Genomic DNA, 22,295 nt, shown 5'->3' on the forward strand with positions numbered 1-22,295 from the left:
CATGTGTTACAAATGCAATATATATATATATATATATATATATATATATATATATATATATATATATATATATATATATATATATATACAGTACAGACCAAAAGTTTGGACACACCTTCTCATTTAAAGTTTTTTCTGTATTTTCATGACTATGAAAATTGTACATTCACACTGAAGGCATCAAAACTATGAATTAACACATGTGGAATTATATACTTAACAAAAAAGTGTGAAACAACTGAAAATATGTCTTATATTCTAGGTTCTTCAAAGTAGCCACATTTTGCTTTGATGACTACTTTGCACACTCTTGGCATTCTCTTGATGAGCTTCAAGAGGTAGTCACCGGAAATGGTTTTCACTTCACAGGTGTGCCCTGTCAGGTTTAATAAGTGGAATTTCTTGCCTTATAAATGGGGTTGGGACCATCAGTTGTGTTGTGCAGAAGTCTGGTGGATACACAGCTGATAGTCCTACTGAATAGACTGTTAGAATTTGTATTATGGCAAGAAAAAAGCAGCTAAGTAAAGAAAAACGAGTGGCCATCATTACTTTAAGAAATGAAGGTCAGTCACTCCAAAAAATTGGGAAAACTTTGAAAGTGTCCCCAAGTGCAGTTGCAAAAACCATCAAGCGCTACAAAAAAAACTGGCTCACATGAAAGGAAAGGAAGACTAAGAGTCACCTCTGCTTCTGAGGATAAGTTTATCCAAGTCACCAGCCTCAGAAATCGCAGGTTAACAGCAGCTCAGATTAGAGACCAGGTCAATGCCACACAGAGTTCTAGCAGCAGACACATCTCTTCAACAACTGTTAAGAGGAGACTTTGTGCAGCAGGCCTTCATGGTAAAATAGCTGCTAGGAACCCACTGCTAATGACAGGAAACAAGCAGAAGAGACTTGTTTGGGCTAAAAAACACAAGGAATGGACATTAGACCAGTGGAAATCTGTGCTTTGGTCTGATGAGTCCAAATGTGAGATCTTTGGTTCCAACCACCGTGACTTTGTGCGACGCAGAAAAGGTGAACGGATGGACTCTACATTCCTGGTTCCCACCGTGAAGCATGGAGGAGGAGGTGTGATGGTGTGGGGGTGCTTTGCTGGTGACACTGTTGGGGATTTATTCAAAATTGAAGGCATACTGAACCAGCATGGCTACCACAGCATCTTGCAGCGGGATGCTATTCCATCCGGTTTGCGTTTAGGTGGACCATCATTTATTTTTCAACAGGACAATGACCCAAAACACACCTCCAGGCTGTGTAAGGGCTATTTGACCAAGATGGAGAGTGATGGGGTGCTACGCCAGATGACCTGGCCTCCACAGTCACCAGACCTGAACCCAATCGAGATGGTTTGGGGTGAGCTGGACCGCAGAGTGAAGGCAAAAGGGCCAACAAGTGCTAAGCATCTCTGGGAACTCCTTCAAGATTGTTGGAAGACCATTTCTGGTGACTACCTCTTGAGGCTCATCAAGAGAATGCCAAGAGTGTGCAAAGCGGTCATCAAAGCAAAAGGTGGCTACTTTGAAGAACCTAGAATATAAGACATATTTTCAGTTGTTTCACACTTTTTTGTTAAGTATATAATTCCACATGTGTTAATTCATAGTTTTGATGCCTTCAGTGTGAATGTACAATTTTCATAGTCATGAAAATACTGAAAAATCTTTAAATGAGAAGATGTGTCCAAACTTTTGGTCTTTACTGTATATATATATATATATATAATCTTTATTTATATTACATTTCTTTGCTGAAAATGAGGAGACAAGGGTGTGATTTGAGCTTTTGATTTTTCTATTCTTTTAATATCTCTTTATTTTTTTTTTTACTTATATAGTTTTCCTTTAGGGGACTTTAGCATGCAATTGTTTTTTAATTTGTTTGTTCAATTTCACCAATGTCAAAGCCAGTAGCACCCGCTATTCTATAGTGCATGGTGGGGGCTGGTAGCAATAGTTGCCCAAACTAACACCCACACAGTGAAAAACTATTTAAATGCCGCTATCATAAATTGACAGCAACAATCGATGCTATTTTCAGCTGCTGCTGTTCAGAGGACGATGCCATCTGTATAACACAGCCAGCACCCACCCTGTATGGAGTGGGCCACGTACACAATCACCCCACATACGTCGTACAAGTGCGTCAGAAATCTGGAAAGGGAAAAAATATATATTTGATTTTGTATTGCCATATTTTAAAGGAGTTGTCCACTACTTTTTTATTATCCCCCCCCCACCACTGTATTCAGCCGGTGCCCATAAGGGTTTTTCTAATTACCTCCTGCTGTCCTTCTTGCCTGTGAGTGGCGCTATCACTGGCCGCTCACAGGCATCACGTGACCCCCGGCTGCAGCCGGCTCTGACATCCGCTGACGTCACGTCAAGTTCCGGCTGCAGTCGGGGGTCCCTCTTCTGCTTTCCACGGTGAGTGACGGGCTGTGGGCGAGGTTACCCAGCACGTCACACCCAGCATCCACCGCGCGCTCTCCCTCTCCTCATTCATTGGGAAAGCGCTCGGTGAATGCTGGGTGTGACACGTGGGGTAACCACAACCCATCAGCCACCGCGGGGACCGCGTCACAGATGTCACGCTTTTCTTGACGTGACATCAGTGGGGGGGGGGGTCATGTGATGCCTGTGAGCGGCCAGTGATAGCGCCGCTCATAGACAAAAAGGACAACTAAAGGTAATTACAAAAATCCTTGTGGGCACCAGCTGAATACATTGGGGGGATTATAGGAAGATGTGGACAACTTCTTTAAGAGCAATAACTTGTTAATTTTTCTGTTGACAAAGCTATATGAGGGCTTAAATTTTCCAGGACAATCTATAGCTGTCAGTGGTACTATTTTAGGGTACAGGCAACATTTTGATCACTTTTTAATTCCATTTTTTTTTGTAGGAAAGATGAACAAAAAAAAGCTGCATTCTGTGAAAAATGTTTTATTTATTTTTAGCACTTTAACTAATTTAGAAGGTTTTTAAGCTTTCAAGCTTTTGCTCAATAAAATTACTTAAAAATATTTTTTTTCTATTTTTATAATCACCATTTTCTGAGAGCTACCATTATTTTACTTTTAAATGAGTTATCCAACATTTTTTCTTCAGCATTGATCTTTTAAAAATAACAAACAAATGCACATCCCCCTGCTATACTCACTCTTGATACAAACGATGACGTCCAGATGTGACCGATGCTGAAGCCTGAGATTGGCCGGACAGGTGACTGAACCATTGTGTCCTAAGATGTTTCCTGACCGCTGCAATGAATCAGCGATCAAGTAACATCCGGATGGCGAAATCATCACTTCCGGTTCTGATGCAGACCACCGGAGCATTCTCCGTTTCAACCATGGGGGGGTGACGACTGGAATGAATTTTTCCATTTGGCTATTTTATTTAAAGATCCATGCCTAATTTTTTTTTTAGCTTTTTTTTTTTCTGTACAGAGTTTATAATGCAGTATAAGTAATTTTTCTGGTGGGTTGTTTTTTTAGGGTGAGGGCAAAATCAATAACAGCAATTGTGGTGTTATTATTATGCCATTTTTCAGTCAGGATAAATAATGTGATGGCTTTATAGTTTGGGTAGTTACAGATGCTGCAATATAAATTACCATAGGTTTAGATTTTTTTTTGGTTATGATTTTTTTGTCTAAACACGTTTTAATGTAAAAAAAAAAGTTATTTTTGTGATTTTCACTTATTTTTTTTTTAGTACTTCTGAATACTCATTATTTCGCATTTTAGAGATACTGAGACCAAAAGAGCTCCTCCCTATGTCTATTCCATTAGATACCGTGGTTGTTTTTCACCACAGCATTTAAGGAGTTAAGCAACTGTTATCCAACATTTAATGTATGGGCAGTCTGTATGGCATCTGTCAGGAATCATGTATAAATGCTAACATTCCCATCTGTTCTCCATTGCCATTAATACATTATTAATCAAATTGTTGATGCAATTTTCCTGTCCAACAAAGGATATAGGCGGAAGGAGATTGACTGAATTGAGGCAGGACTGTAAGGATTCCTGTCAATTCCTAACACAAAAGGCACCATACAGTGGGTACGGAAAGTATTCAGACCCCTTTAAATTTTTCACTCTTTGTTTCATTGCAGCCATTTGGTAAATTCTAAAAAGTTCATTTTTTTTTCTCATTAAAGTACACTCTGCACCCCATCTTGACTGAAAAAACCCCCCAGAAATGTAGAAATTTTTGCAAATTTATTAAAGAAAAACTGAACTATCACATGGTCATAAGTATTCAGACCCTTTGCTCAGACACTCATATTTAAGTCACATGCTGTCCATTTCCTTGTGATCCTCTTTGAGATGATTCTGCTCCTTCATTGGAGTCCAGCTCAGTTTAATTAAACTGATAGGACTTGATTTGGAAAGGCACACACCTGTCTATATAAGAGCTCACAGCTCACAGTCCATGTCAGACCAAATGAGAATCATGAGCTGACAGGAACTGCCCAAGGAGCTCAGAGACAGAATTGTGGCAAAGCACAGATCTGCCCAAGGTTACAAAAGAATTTCTGCAGTACTCAAGGTTCCTAAGAGCACAGTGGCCTCCATAATCCTTAAATGGAAGAAGTTTGGGACCACCAGAAGTCTTCCTAGACCTGGCCATCCAGCCAAACTGAGCAATCGTGGGAGAAGAGCCTTGATGAGAGAGGTAAAGAAGAACCCCAAGATCACTGTGGCTGAGCTCCAGAGATGCAGTAGAGAGATGGGAGAAAGTTCCTCAAAGTCAACTATCCACCTCCACCAGTCGGGCCTTTATGGTAAAGTGGCCTGACGGAAGCCTCTCCTCAGTGCAAGACATATGAAAACCCGCATATAGTTTGCTCAAAAACACATGAAGGACTCCCAGACTATGAGAAATAAGATTCTCTGCTCTGATGAGACGAAGATAGAACTTTTTGGAGATAATTCTAAGCGGTATGTGTCAAGAAAACCAGGCACTGCTCATCACCTGCCCAATACAATCCCAACAGTGAAACATGGTGGTGGCAACATCATGCTATGGGGGTGTATTTCAGCTGCAGGGACAGAACGGCTGGTTGCAATTGAAGGAAACATGAATGCGGCCAAGTACAGAGATATCCTGGATGAAAATCTCTTCCAGAGTGCTCTGGACCTCAGACTTGGCTGAAGGTTCACCTTCCAACAAGATAATGACCCTAAGCACACAGCTAAAATAACAAAGGAGTGGCTTCAGAACAACTCTGTGACCATTCTTTACTGGCCCAGCCAGAGCCCTGACCTAAACCCAATTAAGCTTCTCTGGAGAGACCTGAAAATGGCTGTCCACCAATGTTCACTATCCAACCTGACGGAACTGGAGAGGATCTGCAGGGAAGAATGGCAGAGGATCCCCAAATCCAGGTGTGAAAAACTTGTTGCATCATTCCCAAGAAGACTCATGGCTGTACTAGCTCATAAGGGTGCTTCTACTCAATACTGAGCAAAGGGTCTGAATACTTATGACCATGTGATATTTCAGTTTTTCTTTTTTAATAAATTTGCAAAAATTTCTACATTTCTGTTTTTTTTAGTCAAGATGGGGTGCAGAGTGTACTTTAATGAGAAAAAAAAATAACTTTTTAAAATTTACCAAATGGCTGCAATGAAACAAAGAGTGAAAATTTAAAGGGGTCTGAATACTTTCCGTACCCACTGTATATATATTCTTATATACGTAGATGACCTATATCATGGCATTATATTCTGTACCAGTAGATGCTTTGTTGTTGTTACGCGGACTTCCTTCCAGGTGCCTCACTGGCATGTTGATGTCCGACTGCGTGCTTCACTGGCATGCGGAAGCTGAGGTATGTGCTTTGGTGACAAGAAAATGCCGGGCCGTGTGCTTTAGCGACATCCAGATGCCGGGGCTTGTGCTTCGGTGGCACGTGGACGCCGGGGCTTGTCTTCGGTGGCACGTGGACGCCGGGGCTTGTGCTTCGGTGGCACGTGGACGCCGGGGCTTGTGCTTCGGTGGCACGTGGACGCCCTGGCTTGTGCTTCGGTGGCACGTGGATGCCCTGGCTTGTGCTTCGGTGGCACGTGGATGCCCTGGCTTGTGCTTCGGTGGCACGTGGATGCCCTGGCTTGTGCTTCGGTGGCACGTGGATGCCCTGGCTTGTGCTTCGGTGGCACGTGGATGCCCTGGCTTGTGCTTCGGTGGCACGTGGATGCCCTGGCTTGTGCTTCAGTGGCACGTGGATGCCCTGGCTTGTGCTTCGGTGGCACGTGGATGCCCTGGCTTGTGCTTCGGTGGCACGTGGATGCCCTGGCTTGTGCTTCGGTGGCACGTGGATGCCCTGGCTTGTGCTTCGGTGGCACGTGGATGCCCTGGCTTGTGCTTCGGTGGCACGTGGATGCCCTGGCTTGTGCTTCGGTGGCACGTGGATGCCCTGGCTTGTGCTTCGGTGGCACGTGGATGCCCTGGCTTGTGCTTCGGTGGCACCTGTACACGTGGCCATGTGCTTTGGTGGCACCCGGGCGTGGGGCCGTGTGCTTCAGTGTCACCCGGGTGCGGGAGCAAGTGCTTCGGTGGCACCCGGGGGCGGGGCCGTGTGCTACGTCGGCACCTGGACGCGGGGCCATGTGCTTCGGTGGCATACGGACGTAGGAGCTTTGGTGACGCCGGGCTGTTTGCTTTGGTGGCACCCAAACACCGGACCATGTGCTTTGGAGGCAACCGTACGCGTGGTCGTGTGCTTCGGCGGCAACCGTACGTGTGGTCGTGAGCTTCGGCGGCAACCGTACACGTGGCCGTGGGCTCCGGCGGCACCCGGGCACGGGGCCGTGGGCTCCGGCGGCACCCGGGCGCCGGGCCGTGGGCCTTTTGCTTTGGCGGCACCCAGACAGGGGGGGGTGGGGGGTGGCCATGTGTTTCAATGGCACATGTACACAGGGCCGTGTGCTTCGGTGGCACATGTACACAGGGCCGTGTGCTTCGTTAGCACCCAGATGTGGGGCCCTGTGTTTCGGTGGCACCCAGATGTGGGGCCCTGTGTTTCGGTGGCACCTGTACACAGTAGCGTGTGCTTGGGTGGCACCCGGACGCGGGGCCCTGTGCTTGGGTGGCACCCGGACGCGGGGCCCTGTGCTTGGGTGGCACCCGGACACGGGGCCCTGTGTTTCCAATGGCACACGGATGCGTAACCATTAGTGTTGAGCATTCCGATACCGCGAATATCGGTCGATACCCGATATTTCAGTATCGGAGTACCGATACTGAGTTCCGATACTTTTAGAATATCGAATACCGGAATCGGAAGTTCCCATAATGCCTGCGCTCTGCAGTGTCTCTGAAGGATGACAAGCTGGATGGCAGCGCTCAGCTTACTGTACTTGTCATTTAGTGTTAAAGGATTTATTAAAAAAAATAATAGTGTTTTCATGCACCGTCTCTTTAACCCCTTAATAACATCTGACGTACTAATACGCGTCTGTGCCCTGGGACTTAAGAGCCAGACCCGTATTAGTACGTCATATCTTTAATGCGGCACCGCGACTTAAGTCGCGGTGACAGCATTAAAGTTACGGTGCCATCTTACCTCCTGGTAGATGGCGTCATCATCCCAGGGGCTGTCGCCGCCCCCCCGCACCAGCGATCGATGTGATTGGCTGTTCAAATCTGAACAGCCAATCACAGCATTTCTCACTGTTTCCGGCAATGTGATTGCCGGAAACAGTGATCTGCAGCCTAGGATCGGTGCTCCTATGAGCACCGATCCTAGACTGTTGCTAGGACACCCCAGCCCTGGCCCCGGACTGCTATGATCGGTGCGATCGCCGATCACATCGATCGCACCGATCGTAGCGCGACCGCACGGTGACAGGGCGGTCATGGGGCGGTGACCGGCTTGTGACCTGCCTGTCACCGCCCCATGACCCCCTGTAATGTGATTCAAGCCCCCAGACTGCTGTGATTGGAGCGATCGATGATGACATCGATCGCTCCAATCAGAGTACCTGAATATAGGTGACCAGGCGGTCACAGGGAGGTGTCACCCCTCTGTGACCCCCTGTGGTGCGTGCTCTGCTCCAGCCATGTCTGATTGGTGCAATCAGTGTCACCAATCAGATGGCTGGGGCACAACATGCACCACAGGGGGTCACAGAGGGGTGACACCTCCCTGTGACCGCCTGGTCACCTGTATTCAGGTACTCTGATTGGAGCGATCGATGTCATCAATGATTGCTCCAATCAGATTACCTCCACCTGTCACCACCCCATCATCACCCTGTGACCGCCCTGCAGACCCTCACATTTGGTGAGGATTTCTACAGAGCGATCACATCTGATGTGTCTGTGCTGGGCCTTGTAGTGCCACAGAATATTCTGTGACACCACAAGACCATCTTCTCACTGTTCCAGTCGCTGCTGCTGCCGCTGCTCCTGGATCTTCTGTTCCAGCGTCCTGGATCTTCTGCTCCAGCTCCTGGATCTTCTGCTCCTGACCTGCTGTGGTTCCTGCTCCAGAGCCTGCTGCTGATCCTGCAGAGAAGACTTTGGTAAGTCTGTTCTCCCCTCATCCACCCCAATCCCCCCTCCCGCCTCTTTTTACCCCCCCCCCCCTTACCTTTTTTTCTGCGTCCTGCAGCGGTCTCCAGCTCTGGTCCGAGTCTCCAGCTCCACTCCCGGTCACCAGCGCCGGGCTCCCGGTCTCCTGCTCTGGGTCTTCTGTTCCAGTCCTGCTGACCCTTTGGTAAGTCCATCTCTGATCTCCCCTCATTCACCCCAATCCCCCTCTTCCCACTCCCCTGTCTTTTTACCCCTCTTCCCACTCCCCTGTCTTTTAACCCCCCTTCCCACCCCAGTGTCCCTGTTAATTCTTTTGCTTCTGATCTCCAGCTCCAGTACCGGTCTCCTGCTCCGGGCTCCTGGTCTCCTGCATCGGGCTCCTGGTCTCCTGCATCGGGCTCCTGGTCTCCTGCACCGGGCTCCTGGTCTCCTGCACCGGGCTCCTGGTCTCCTGCACCGGGCTCCTGGTCTCCTGCACCGGGCTCCTGGTCTCCTGCTCCGGGCTCCTGGTCTCCTGCTCTGGGTCTTCTGTTCCAGTCCTGCTGACCCTTTGGTAAGTCCATCTCTGATCTCCCCTCATCCACCCCAATCCCCCTCTTCCCCCTCTTCCCACTCCCCTGTCTTTTTACCCCTCTTCCCACTCCCCTGTCTTTTAACCCCCCTTCCCACCCCAGTGTCCCTGTTAATTCTTTTGCTTCTGATCTCCAGCTCCAGTACCGGTCTCCTGCACCGGGCTCCTGGTCTCCTGGTCTCCTGCACCGGGCTCCTGATCTCCTGCACCGGGCTCCTGGTCTCCTGCTCTGGGTCTTCTGTTCCAGTCCTGCTGACCCTTTGGTAAGTCCATCTCTGATCTCCCCTCATCCACGCCAATCCCCCTCTTCCCACTCCCCTGTCTTTTTACCCCTCTTCCCACTCCCCTGTCTTTTTACCCCCCTTCCCACCCAAATCCGCCTCACCCCAGTGTCCCTGTTAATTCTTTTGCTTCTGATCTCCAGCTCCAGTACCGGTCTCCTGCTCCGGGCTCCTGGTCTCCTGCTCTGGGCTCCTGGTCTACTGCTCCCGGGCTCCTGGTCTACTGCTCCCGGGCTCCTGCGCCGGGCTCCCGGTCACCAGCTTCGGGCTCCCGGTCACTAGCTTCGGGCTCCCGGTCAACAGCGCCGGGCTCCTGGTCTCCTGTGCCGGGCTCCTGGTCTCCTGTACCGGGCTCCTGGTCTCCTGCACCGGGCTCCTGGTCTCCTGCACCGGGCTCCTGGTCTCCTGCTCCGGGCTCCCGGGCTCCTGCTCTGGGTCTTCTGTTCCAGTCCTGCTGACCCTTTGGTAAGTCCATCTCTGATCTCCCCTCATCCACCCCAATCCCCCTCTTCCCACTCTCCTGTCTTTTTACACCTCTTCCCACTCCCCTGTCTTTTTACCCCCCTTCCCATCCCAATCCGCCTCACCCCAGTGTCCCTGTTAATTCTTTTGCTTCTGATCTCCAGCTCCAGTACCAGTCTCCTGCTCCGTGCTCCTGGTCTCCTGCTCCGTGCTCCTGGTCTCCTGCTCCGGGCTCCCGTCTTCCTGCTCTGGGCTCCCGGTCTCCTGCTCTGGGCTCCCGGTCTCCTGCTCTGGGCTCCCGGTCTCCTGCTCTGGGCTCCCGGTCTCCTGCTCTGGGCTCCCGGTCTCCTGCTCCGGGCTCCCGTCTTCCTGCTCCGGGCTCCCGTCTTCCTGCTCCGGGCCCCCGGTCACCAGCGCCGGGCTCCCGGTCACCAGCGCCGGGCTCCTGCTACGGGCTCCCGGTCCTGAAAGAACAGAGAGGACTTTGGTAAGTAATCTGATCTCCCCTCATCCAACCCAATTCCCCTCTTCCCACTCCCCACACATTTGTGCGCACATCCAGCAGCCGCCGAGTATTGATCGGTGGCATAGTTCACCAATCCACACTCGTGCTCGCTGTTTGCACCACATACAGTATTTCCTTTTTCCACTCACTCTAAATAAAGTACTGACACACACACACTCTCAAAGAATTGACACACACGCACCACATACATAACAAACAATGTCCTGCTCATCCCAAACTCATTATTCAGCGGAGGAGGCATACGCTATTCTTGCCTCCGACACTAACAGTGAGGGTGAGGATCCCACATTTCTTTGTTTTTCCGACTCCTCGTCGTCTTCCTCCTTCTCTTCTTCCTCCTCTTCCTCAGGTTCTGCTGGCCCGCCCCGCCGTCGTCTCAGGAGAGATGTTCCAGCGCCCCCCACTACTGAGCCTATATGGACTTCGCCCCCTGAAAATTATGAGCCGCTGATTCCTGATTTCGTAGCGGAATCAGGAATCAAGTTTGACACCACCGGCCTCACAGAAATAGACTTTTTCAAAGTCTTTTTCTCTGAGGATTTTATAAACCTCATGGTGGGCCAAACTAATTTATACGCTCATCAATTTTTAGAACAAAACCCCTCTTCATCATTTTCTAACTGGTCTCCTGTAGACACAGTAGAAATGATGAAGTTTTGGGGCCTGGTCCTTCTTATGGGGATCTTGAAGAAGCCCGAGCTTCGGCAATACTGGAGTGTTGACGTTTTGTATAACACTCCAGTGTTCCGAATGGTCATGCCCCGGACACGTTTTCAGGCCATCTACAAGTTCTTGCATTACCAAGATAATGCAAGGTGTCCTGCACGCGATGACCCGAACTTTGATCGTCTTTTCAAAGTTCGGCCGGTCATCGAACACTTCAACAACAAGTTTGGTGAAGTGTACGTGCCCCAAAGGGACATTTGTGTGGATGAGTCCTTAATTTCTTTTAAGGGGTGGCTTGGATTCCGGCAGTACCTGCCCAGTAAGAGGGCAAGGTATGGGATCAAGCTGTATAAACTTTGTGAGAGTACCTCAGGATACACTCACAAGTTTAGAGTTTATGAAGGGAAGGACTCCCGGATTGAACCCCCTGAATGCCCCCCTGTTCTGGGAGTGAGTGGGAAAATTGTGTGGGACTTGGTGCACCCACTGCTTGATAAAGGTTATCACCTCTACGTGGATAACTTTTATACAAGTATCCCGCTCTTCCAGTCCCTCTCTGCGCGACGTACCGCAGCCTGCGGTACTGTCCGCAAAATTCAGAAAGGCCTCCCAAAGACGCTAATTGGGCAGCTGCTCAAAAGGGGTGAGAGCAGAGCCCAATGTAGCGACCACCTGTTGATGGTCAAGTACAAGGACAAAAGGGATGTCCTTTTCTTGACCACCATACATGGTGATGGCAGCACACTCAGCACTGTACGAGGTTCCACTACACAGGTCGTCAAACCAGACTGTGTAGTGGGGTACAACAAGTACATGGGGGGAGTTGATCTCTCTGATCAAGTCCTCCAGCCATACAGTGCTTTGAGAAAGTCCAGAGTGTGGTACAAGAAGCTAGCCGTGCACATTGTACAGATGGCAATGCATAATGCTTTCCTTCTGTCACAATGTGCAGGCCAGACTTCTGCGTCGTACCTTCAGTTTCAGGAAACAGTTATCAAGGCCCTGATATTTGGCAGCGGTGACAGAGAGGGCCCCAGTACTTCTGGAATTGAAGGACCAAGAATTGTACCAGGCCAGCATTTCCCAGGGCAGATCCCTCACAGCGGAAAAAAAGGAAAGTCACAAAAGAGGTGCCGAGTGTGTTATAAAAGTGGAATACGCAAGGACACCATTTATCAATGTGACACCTGCCCTGACAAACCTGGCCTGTGTATGAAAGACTGCTTCAAAAGGTACCATACTTCGATGGACTATTGAATTAATTTCTGAAGTATGACAACCTGACGAACACTGCACAGCTGACGTAGTGTTCGTCAGGTTGTCATACATCAGTTGTGTAGTGTTCGTCAGATTGTCCTACACAACTGATGTATAACACTACATTACAAAATTCAAAAATCAACTAACACTACCAAAAAGGGGGCACTTGTTAGGCATTTCACTGTTTAGGCACATCAAGGGCTCTGAGAACATGACATGACGCCCACAGACCATTCCATCAAAGTCTGTGTTCAAAAGCGTCACTCCTTCCCTTCCGAGCCCTTACATGCGCCCAAACAGTAGTTTTTTTCCAACACATGGGGTATATGAGTACTCAGGAGAAATTGCACAACAACTTATGGGGTGCAATTTCTCCTAGTACCCTTGTGAAAATATTTTTTTTTGCATTTTTGTGGAAAAAATGTTTTTTTTTATTTTCACAAGTCAACATTATGATTTTCTGAGAGGCACCTGGGGGTTCAATGGGCTCACCACACATCTATATAAGTTCCCTGGGGGGTCTAGTTTCCAAAATGGGGTCACTTGTGGGGGAGCTCCAATGTTTAGACACACAGGGGCTCTCGAAACGCAACATGGTGTCCGCTAACAAATTGGAACCATGTCGCGTTTGGAGAGATCCTGTGTGTCTAAACATTGGAGCTCCCCCACAAGTGACCCCATTTTGGAAACTAGACCCCCCAAGGCACCTATCTAGATGCATAGTGAACACTTGGAACCCCCAGGTGCTTCACAAATTGATCCATAAAAATGAAAAAGTGGTTTTTTTTCACTTATTCAATTTTACGAATCAATTTGTGAAGCACCTGGGGGTTCCAAGTGCTCATTATGCATCTAGATAGGTGCCTTGGGGGGGTCTAGTTTCCAAAATGGGGTCACTTGTGGGGGAGCTCCAATGTTTGGGCACACAGGGACTCTTCAAATGCAACATGGTATCCGCTAACAAATTGTCGGCTCAAATTGTTAGCGGATACCATGTTGCATTTGAAGAGTCCCTGTGTGCCCAAACATTGGAGCTCCCCCACAAGTGACCCAATTTTGGAAACTAGACCCCCCAAGGCACCTATCTAGATGCATAATGAGCACTTGGAACCCCCAGGTGCTTCACAAATTGATTCGTAAAATTGAATAAGTGAAAAAAAAACACTTTTTCATTTTTATGGATCAATTTGTGAAGCACCTGGGGGTTCCAAGTGCTCACTATGCATCTAGATAGGTGCCTTGGGGGGTCTAGTTTCCAAAATGGGGTCACTTGTGGGGGAGCTCCAATGTTTGGGCACACAGGGACTCTCTAAATGCAACATGGTGTCCTCTAACAAATTTAACGGAAAATCGGCTCAAATTGTTAGCGACACCATGTTGCGTTTGGAGAGCCGCTGTGTGCCCAAACATTGGAGCTCCCCCACAAGTGACCCCATTTTGGAAACTAGACCCCCCAAGGCTCCTATCTAGATGCATTGTGAGCGCTTGGAACCCTCAGGTGCTTCACAAATTGATTCATAAAAATGAAAAAGTGTTTTTTTTTTCACTTTTTCATTGTTACGAATCAATTTGTGAAGCACCTGGGGGTTCCAAGTGCTCACTATGCATCTAGATAGGTGCCTTGGGGGGTCTAGTTTCCAAAACGGGGTCACTTGTGGGGGAGCTCCAAAGTTTGGGCACACATGGGCTCTCCAAACACAACATGGCGTCCGCTAATTATTCAAGCAAATTTTACAATCAAAAAGTCAAATGGCGCTCCTTCCCTTCCGAGCCCTGCCGTGCGCCCAAACAGTGTTTTTTCCCCAAATATTGGGTATCTGCGTGCCCAGGGGAAATTGCACAACAAATTTTGGGGTCCATTTTTTCTTGTTACCCCTGTGAAAATAAAAAAAATTGGGTCTAAAGTAACATTTTTGTGAAAAAAGTTAAATGTTCATTTTTTTCTTCCACATTCAAAAAATTCCTGTGAAGCACCTGAAGGGTTAATAAAGTTCTTGAATGTGGTTTTGAGCACCTTGAGGGGTGCAGTTTTTAGAATGGTGTCACTTTTGGGTATTTTCTGTCATAAAGACCTCTCAAAGTGACTTCAAATGTGATGTGCTCCCTAAAAAAATGGTTTTGTAAATTTTGTTGGAAAAATGAGAAATCGCTGGTCAACTTTTAACCCTTATAGCTCCCTAACAAAAAAAAATTTTGGTTCCAAAATTGTGCTGATGTAAAGTAGACATGTGGGAAATGTTATTTATTAACTCTTTTGTGTGACATATCGCTCTGATTTCAGGGCTTAAAAATTCAAATTTTGAAAATTGCAAAATTTTCAAAATTTTCGCCAAATTTCCGTTTTTTTTCACAAATAAACGCAAGTGATATCGAAGAAATTTTTCCACAATCATGAAGTACAATATGTCACGAAAAAACAATCTCAGAATCAGGGGGATCCGTTAAAGCGTTCCAGAGTAATTACCTCATAAAGTGACAGTGGTCAGAATTGTAAAAATTGGCCCGGTCATTAACGTGCAAACCACCCGCGGGGCTTAAGGGGTTAAAAAAGCCGGCCGGCAATTCAGCATCTTTACCCGACAATTTAGAATAGAAAGAATAGAGCATCACACATAGATTAGATACATAGAAACATGTCAGTCACATATATAAGAAGTACAGTGATAGTGTTGATTACTGTACTTGTCATTTAGTGTTAAAGGATTTATTAAAAAAAAAAAAAAATTGGCGTGGGGTTCCCCTTAATTTTAGTCTCTAGCGGAGGTTAAGCAGATGGCTGGGGCAGATGTTTGAAGCCGGAGAAGGGGGTAATACCCACGGAGCTTCCCAGGCTACTAATATCAGCCCCAGCTGAATACCTAGCCTTTACTAGCTATTAAAGTGGGTGACCCCAAAAAAAATGACGTGGGGTCCCCCCTATTTTAATAGCTAGCAAAGGCTAGGCAGACAGCTGGGGGCTGATATTAATAGCCCAGGAAGGGTGCCATGAATATTGGCCCCCTCCCAGGCTAGAAACACCAGCTGTCAGCCGCCCCAGAAATGACGCATCCGTAGGATGCGCCAATTCTGGTACTTAGCCTCGCTCTTCCCACTGCCCTGTAGCGGTGGCAGTGGGGTAATAGGGCTGGGGTTGATGTCAGCTTATAATGCCAGCTAACATCAAGCCCAGGTTAATAATGGAGAGGCGTCTATAAGACACCCCCATTACTAACCCCATAGTCAAAGTTAAAAAAAACACCACAAACACCCAGAATAAAGTCCTTTAATTGAAATAAACACACAATTCTTTATTGTTCTAAATTAAACCATACTTACCGTCACGCCCATTCCAGCTGAAGACAACGATCTCCTGCAATAAAAGTAAAATAATAAAGCAACCTCATCCTTACCTTTCCATGGTTCCCACGATGGCTCCAGCTCTGCTACATTCACATGACAGGCTGGATCGCATCCGAAAGCTGTCATCCAGCTTGCCATGCCGCAGACACTGAGAAGCGCAGGCATGCTTGCGCTCCTCAGTGTCTCGCTGTGACGGCATAAAGATGAGCCGAGGTCATGTCCAATGAACTCGGCTCACCTCATGCACGTCACTTGACAGCGTGGGAAAATTCTCCTGCGCTTGCAGTGAGCGTGAGAGAATTCTCCTGCTGAAGCGCTGAGCGCAGGAGAATTTTCCCACGCTGTCAGTGACGTGACGTGCATGAGGTGAGCTCATGTCCAATGAACTCAGCTCACCTCATGCACGTCACTGACAGCGTGGGAGAATTCTTCTGCGCTCAGCGCTTGAGCAGGAGATTTCTCCCACGCTGGGATGGCATTGAGATGACAGGCTGGATCACAGCTGAGCGCTGCCATCCAGCTCGTCATCCTTCAGAGACACTGCAGAGCGCAAGCATGTCTGCGCTCTGCAGTGTCTATGAAGGATGGCATGCTGGATGGCAGCTCTCAGCTGCGATCCAGCCTGTCATCTCAATGCCATCCCAGCGTGGGAGAATTCTCCTGCTGAAGCGCTGAGCGCAGGAGAATTTTCCCACGCTGTCAGTGACGTGCATGAGGTGAGCCGAGTTCATTGGACATGACCTCGGCTCATCTGGATGCCGTCACAGCCAGACACTGAGGAGCGCAAGCATGCCTCTGCTTCTCAGTGTCTGCGGCATGGCAAGCTGGATGGCAGCTTTCGGCTGCGATCCAGCCTGTCATGTCAATGTAGCAGAGCTGAAGCTGTCGTGGGAACCATGGAAAGGTAAGGATGATGTTGCTTTATTATTTTACTTTTACTTGCAGAAGATATTGGCTTCAGCTGGAATGGGTGTGATGGTAAGTATGGTTTAATTTAGAACATTAAAAAATTGTGTGTTTATTTCAATTAAAGGACTTTATTCTGGGTGTTGTGTTTTTTTAAATACTTTATTAGAAATTCATGGCGGTCATGTCTAATATTGGTGTGACCCCATGAATTTCAGGCTTAGGGCCAGCTGATAATGCCTAGCTGGCCCTAACCCCTTTATTACCCAGTGAGCCACTGCACCAGGGCCCTGGATGAGTTGGGTACAGCGCCAGAAGATGGCGCTTCTATGAACGTGCCATTTTCTGGGGTGGCTGCGGACTGCAATTTGCAGGGGGGGGGGGGGGCAGAAAGCTTGGGCCTCCCTACGCTGCGGATTCCAGCCCCCAGCTGCCTAATTGTACCTGGCTGGACACAAAAATAGGGCGAAGCCCCACGTATTTTTTTTTTTTAATTATTTCATGAAATTCATGAAATAAAAAAATAAAAAAAAAGGGCTTCCCTATATTGTTGTGTCCGACCAGGTACAAATAGGCAGCTGGTGGTTGGGGCAGCCCGTTCCTGCCTGCTGTTCCTGGCTGGACACAAGAATAGGGCGAAGCCCCATGTATTTTTTTTTAATTATTTCATGAAATTCATGAAATAATAATAAAAAAAAAGGGTTACCTATATTGTTGTGTCCGGCCAGGTACAAATAGGCATCTGGTGGTTGGGGGCAGCCCGTTCCTGGATTCAGTAACTGGCTGGCATACAAAAATATGGCGAAGCCCACGTGAAATTTTTTTCGGAGGCACCCGTACGCGGGGTTGGGTGCGTCGTTGGCACCCGTACGCGGGGCCATGTGCTTTGGTGGCACCCGTACGCTGGGCTGAGTGCTTCGGTGGCTCCTGTATGTGGGGCCGTGTGCTACGGTGGCACACGTACGCTGGGCTGAGTGCTTCGGTGGCACCTGTACTCGGGGCCGTGTGCTTCGGTGGCACCCGAGCACGGTGCCATGTGCTTCGATGGCACCCATACGCGGGACCGTGTGCTTCGGAGGCACCCATACGCGGGACCGTGTGCTTCGGAGGCACCCATACGCGGGACCGTGTGCTTCGGAGGCACCCATACGCGGGACCGTGTGCTTCGGAGGCACCCGGACAGGAGGCCATGTGTTTCAATGGCACACAGATGCCTAACCGTGTGCTTCCATTGCACGTATTTGTGCTTCGGACCGTGTGCTTCGGTGGCACCCGTACGCGGGGCCGAGTGTTTCGGTGGCACCCGTACGCGGGGCCGAGTGTTTCGGTGGCACCCGTACGCGGGGCCGAGTGTTTCGGTGGCACCCGTACGGGGGGCCGAGTGTTTCGGTGGCACCCGTACGCGGGGCCGAGTGTTTCGGTGGCACCCGTACGCGGGACCGAGTGTTTGTGCTTCGGTGGCACCGGAACACCGGACCGTGTACTTCGGTTGTTATGATCTGCAACAAGAACTAAGGAAAGATAGGGGAAAGCTGTCCCTACAGTAAGACTAAGCTGAATCCCTACGATGTAGCGGGCTGCCTGTTCCTAGTGAACAGACCCGCCTTAGTCCTCGGCTAGTCTGAACGAAGATCTATAGAATTAAGGGAGGGGTCCCTAAAAACTAAGGACTGGGACAATAAATGGGACACCTCCTAAACAGAAGTTGTTGTAGAAAACAAAAGACAAACTGACAAAAATGTACTAGAGGTCGCAGAGGACCAAGCACACTGACAGAGATAGGCACCAAAGCACCAGGCTAGCAAAACAGTCAAACAACACTGAAGTCCAGCAAAGTCAGAAGGGCGGAGCTGGAATATAAAGGCAGATGGTTACATGACCGCAAAAGACAAGATGGAGAAAACAAACAGGAGGGTTCTAACAGTACCACCTCTTTTGTGAGGATCCTCCGGATCATCCAGGCCTATCCGGAAACCTCCTGTGGAAAGCTTTAACAAGCCTAGGAGCAGAGACATCATCCGTCCTTACCCAGGAGTTGTCTTCGGGACCAAAACCCTTCCAGGAGACAAGATACTGTAATCTCCCTCTATGCCATCTAGAATTCAAGATACGCGAAATTTCAAATTCGCCGTCTTCCACCACAGGGGGAACTGTGACAGTGGCGTCCCTATCAGATACGTCAGCCTTTTTCAACAAGGAAACATGAAACACAGGATTAATCTTCCAGGAAGTAGGGACATCCAACCTAACAGCAGACTTGTTAACAACCTGAAGCACTTTAAATGGACCCACAAACTTAGGACCCAGTTTTTTAGAGGGAATCCTCAACCGCAGGTTCTTCGAGGACAACCAAACCATGTCACCCACAGTAAACAAAACCTCTTTACGTTTCCTGTCAAAATTCTTCTTGGACTTCTTGTTTGCCTCTTGAAGGTTGCAATGTACATTAGTCCAAACTCTCTCCAAATCACCGGAAAAATTCTCCTCCTCCGGCACCGCCGACCCTAATTTGGAGAACGAACCAAAAGATGGATGTCTCCCAGTACAACAAAAAAAAGAACACCCAGCAGAGGAGGATGTATGATTTAGAGCAAATCCTGCGAGAGGCAGAATCTCAGACCACACCTCTTGATTGTCTGCCACAAAACAATGCAAAAACTGTTCAACATCCTGGTTCTTTCTTTCAGTCTGTCCATTAGACTCAGGATGATAACCAGACGAAAATGACAAATGGACTCCCAAACTGTCACAAAATGCACGCCAAAAGCGAGCCACAAACTGAGGTCCTCTATCAGAAACAATATCTGTGGGAACGCCATGGAGTTTGATAATCTCCTTAACAAACGCCTTAGCGAGTGTCTTGGCGCAGGGCAACTTAATGAATGGAACCAAGTGACCCATCTTACTAAAACAGTCCATGACCATCCAGATGACAGTAAAACCCTCGGACACAGGAAGATCAGTAATAAAATCCATTGTGAGATGCGTCCAAGGCGCACTAGGAACTTCCAGAGGGCAAAGCAACCCCGCAGCAGGAGTATGTGAAGCCTTTGACCTAGCACACACAGTACACTGATGCACCCACTTGATGACTTCCTTCTGCCATCCAGGCCACCAAAAACTGCGACTGATAAGTCTCTTAGTCTCCGAAATTCCTGGATGACCTGCCAACCGAGACTCATGACACTCCACAAACAAATCTCTCCTAAAGGCTCTAGGCACGAACAACCTCCCATGGGGAGTGTTAGATGGAGCATCATCTTGAGCTTTCAGAATCCCATTCTCCAAAACGGAGTCCAAAGCCGCCACCACAACTCCTTTCTGTAAAATGCTCTCCTCCTCCTCTGCACCGACCGTAGGAGAGAAGCTGCGAGATAAAGCATTGGCTTTAACATTCTTAGTACCAGGGATATAGGTAACAGAAAAATGAAACAGAGAAAAAAAAGTGCCCACCTAGCTTGACGGGCATTCAAGCGCTTGGCAACATCCATATAGATCAAATTCTTATGATCTGTGAAAACCTGAATAGGAAATCTAGCGCCTTCCAAAAAATGACGCCAATGTTCAAACGCAAGTTTAATAGCCAGCAATTCCCGATTTCCAACATCATAATTCAGTTCGGTTTTCGAAAATTTCCTCCAAAAAGAAGGCACAAGGATGTACTCCACCCTTGTTCTCCTGAGACAAAACTGCTCCGACCCCCACCGATGAAGCATCGACCTTGACCAAAAAAGGCTTGGTCTCATCAGGCTGCATAAGGATAGGGGCAGAACTGAACCTCTCTTTGAGATACTCAAACGCTTCAATGGCCTCAGTAGTCCACTGGGCCGTATTCGCACCTTTCCTGGCGAGATCTGTTAGAGGTTTAACAATTACAGAAAAATTCTTAAAGAATTTCCTGTAATAATTGGCAAAACCCCAAAATCTCTGTATAGATTTCAAACCAATAGGCCTAGGCCATTCCTGCACAGCCTGAACCTTCACAGGGTCCATCTCAAAGCCCTCGCTGGAGACAATGTAGCCCAAAAAGCTAATTTTCTGCCCAGCGAACTCACATTTCTCCAGTTTAGCAAAGAGTGAATTATCACTCAATAACTGCAAAACTTCACGTACACTCTGCCACTGGGACTCCAGATCTGGCGAATAAATCAAAATGTCATCCAAATACACAACCACATTCTTACCAATCGAAGGTCTCAGGATGTCATTAATAAGGTTCTGAAAAAATGCAGATGCATTGGTAAGACCAAAAGGCATCACCAGATTCTCAAAATGACCTACCGGAGTGTTAAAAGCAGTTTTCCATTCATCACCCTCCTTCACACGTAACAAATTGTATGCCCCCCGGAGATCAATTTTGGAGAACCACTTGGCTCCCACTAACTGGTTAAACAAGTCAGGAATTAACGGCAATGGGTAGGAATTGCGTACGGTAATCTTATTAATTTCACGAAAATCCAGACATGGACATAAACCGCCATCCTTTTTTTTAACAAAGAAGAATCCAACTGCCACAGGCGACTTAGAAGGTCTAATGTGACCAGCAGCCAGGCTAGTCTCTATGTACTCCTCCATAGCCTTTCTTTCAGGGAATGTCAGATTGAACAAGCGACTTTTGGGAAGAGTAGCACCCAGAACAAACTCAATGGCGCAATCATAATCCCTAGGAGGAGGTAAAACTTGCGACTCCTCCTCCGAAAAAACCCTCCAAAAATCTTGAATAGGTACCGGTAATTCCCCTTTTTCCACAGCCGCAATGCGACCATTACAACATATATCATAGCACTTCGGACTCCAAGACTTAATCACATTAGTAGACCAGTCCAATAAAGGATTGTGCAGTTTTAACCAAGGCAATCCTAGAACAACTAGAGAGGGCAAATTATCCAAAACAACCAAGTCCAAAATTTCTTGGTGAACTTTGATAGTGAGGGAAAATGCAGCAGTCTTGTAATACATTTCAAAGGAGTGTTATCAATTGCAACCACCGAAATAGGAGATGACAAAGGTTTGGATTTCAATTTAAGGTTTTCCAAAAACCCTTTATCAATCACATTAAGTGTTGAACCACAATCCACAAATACCTGAAATTCAATCAAATCTCCCTGCAGAGTAGTACTCCCAGAAAGAAATACTCCTGCAGAGCGTAAACAAGCTATACGGGCGTAACTGACCTTTTTTTTTTTCTTTACTTAAATGACGCTTACAATACTTAATCAAATGGTCAGCTTTACCACAATAAAGACATAAACCCTCGGAGAATCTCCGGTCTCTTTCTTGAGAGCGGAGTGACATTGCCCCCACCTCCATTTGTTCTCCCCTGTCAGAGCAGATTTTCTGGGAACTAGGACCTGACGTTACAGGAGTTTTTACATCATTCACCCTGGACCTCAGTCTCCTGTCCACATGAACAGCTAACTGCATAGCTTCCTGCAGAGTCTCAGGTGCAGGGAATGCAATTAGCAAATCCTTAACCCTTTCACTCAGACCAGCAAGATATAAACATCTCAGCGCAGAATCATTCCATTTAACTTCTGAGGCCCATCTCCTGAAGTGTGTGCAATAATTTTCAACATCATCTGACCCCTGATTCAAACGTCTAAGTTCTGATTCAGCAGATGAGATTCGATCAGGATCGTCATATAATAGCCCCATAGCAGAAAAAAATTCTTCAACAGACCTTAAACACGGATCATTAGGTTGGAGAGAAAAGGCCCACCCCCTATGGT

This window comes from Phyllobates terribilis, unplaced genomic scaffold (genome assembly GCF_046119375.1).
Source record: "Phyllobates terribilis strain yellow unplaced genomic scaffold, ASM4611937v1 Scaffold_1__5_contigs__length_1240528914, whole genome shotgun sequence".
Taxonomy (NCBI): domain Eukaryota; kingdom Metazoa; phylum Chordata; class Amphibia; order Anura; family Dendrobatidae; genus Phyllobates; species Phyllobates terribilis.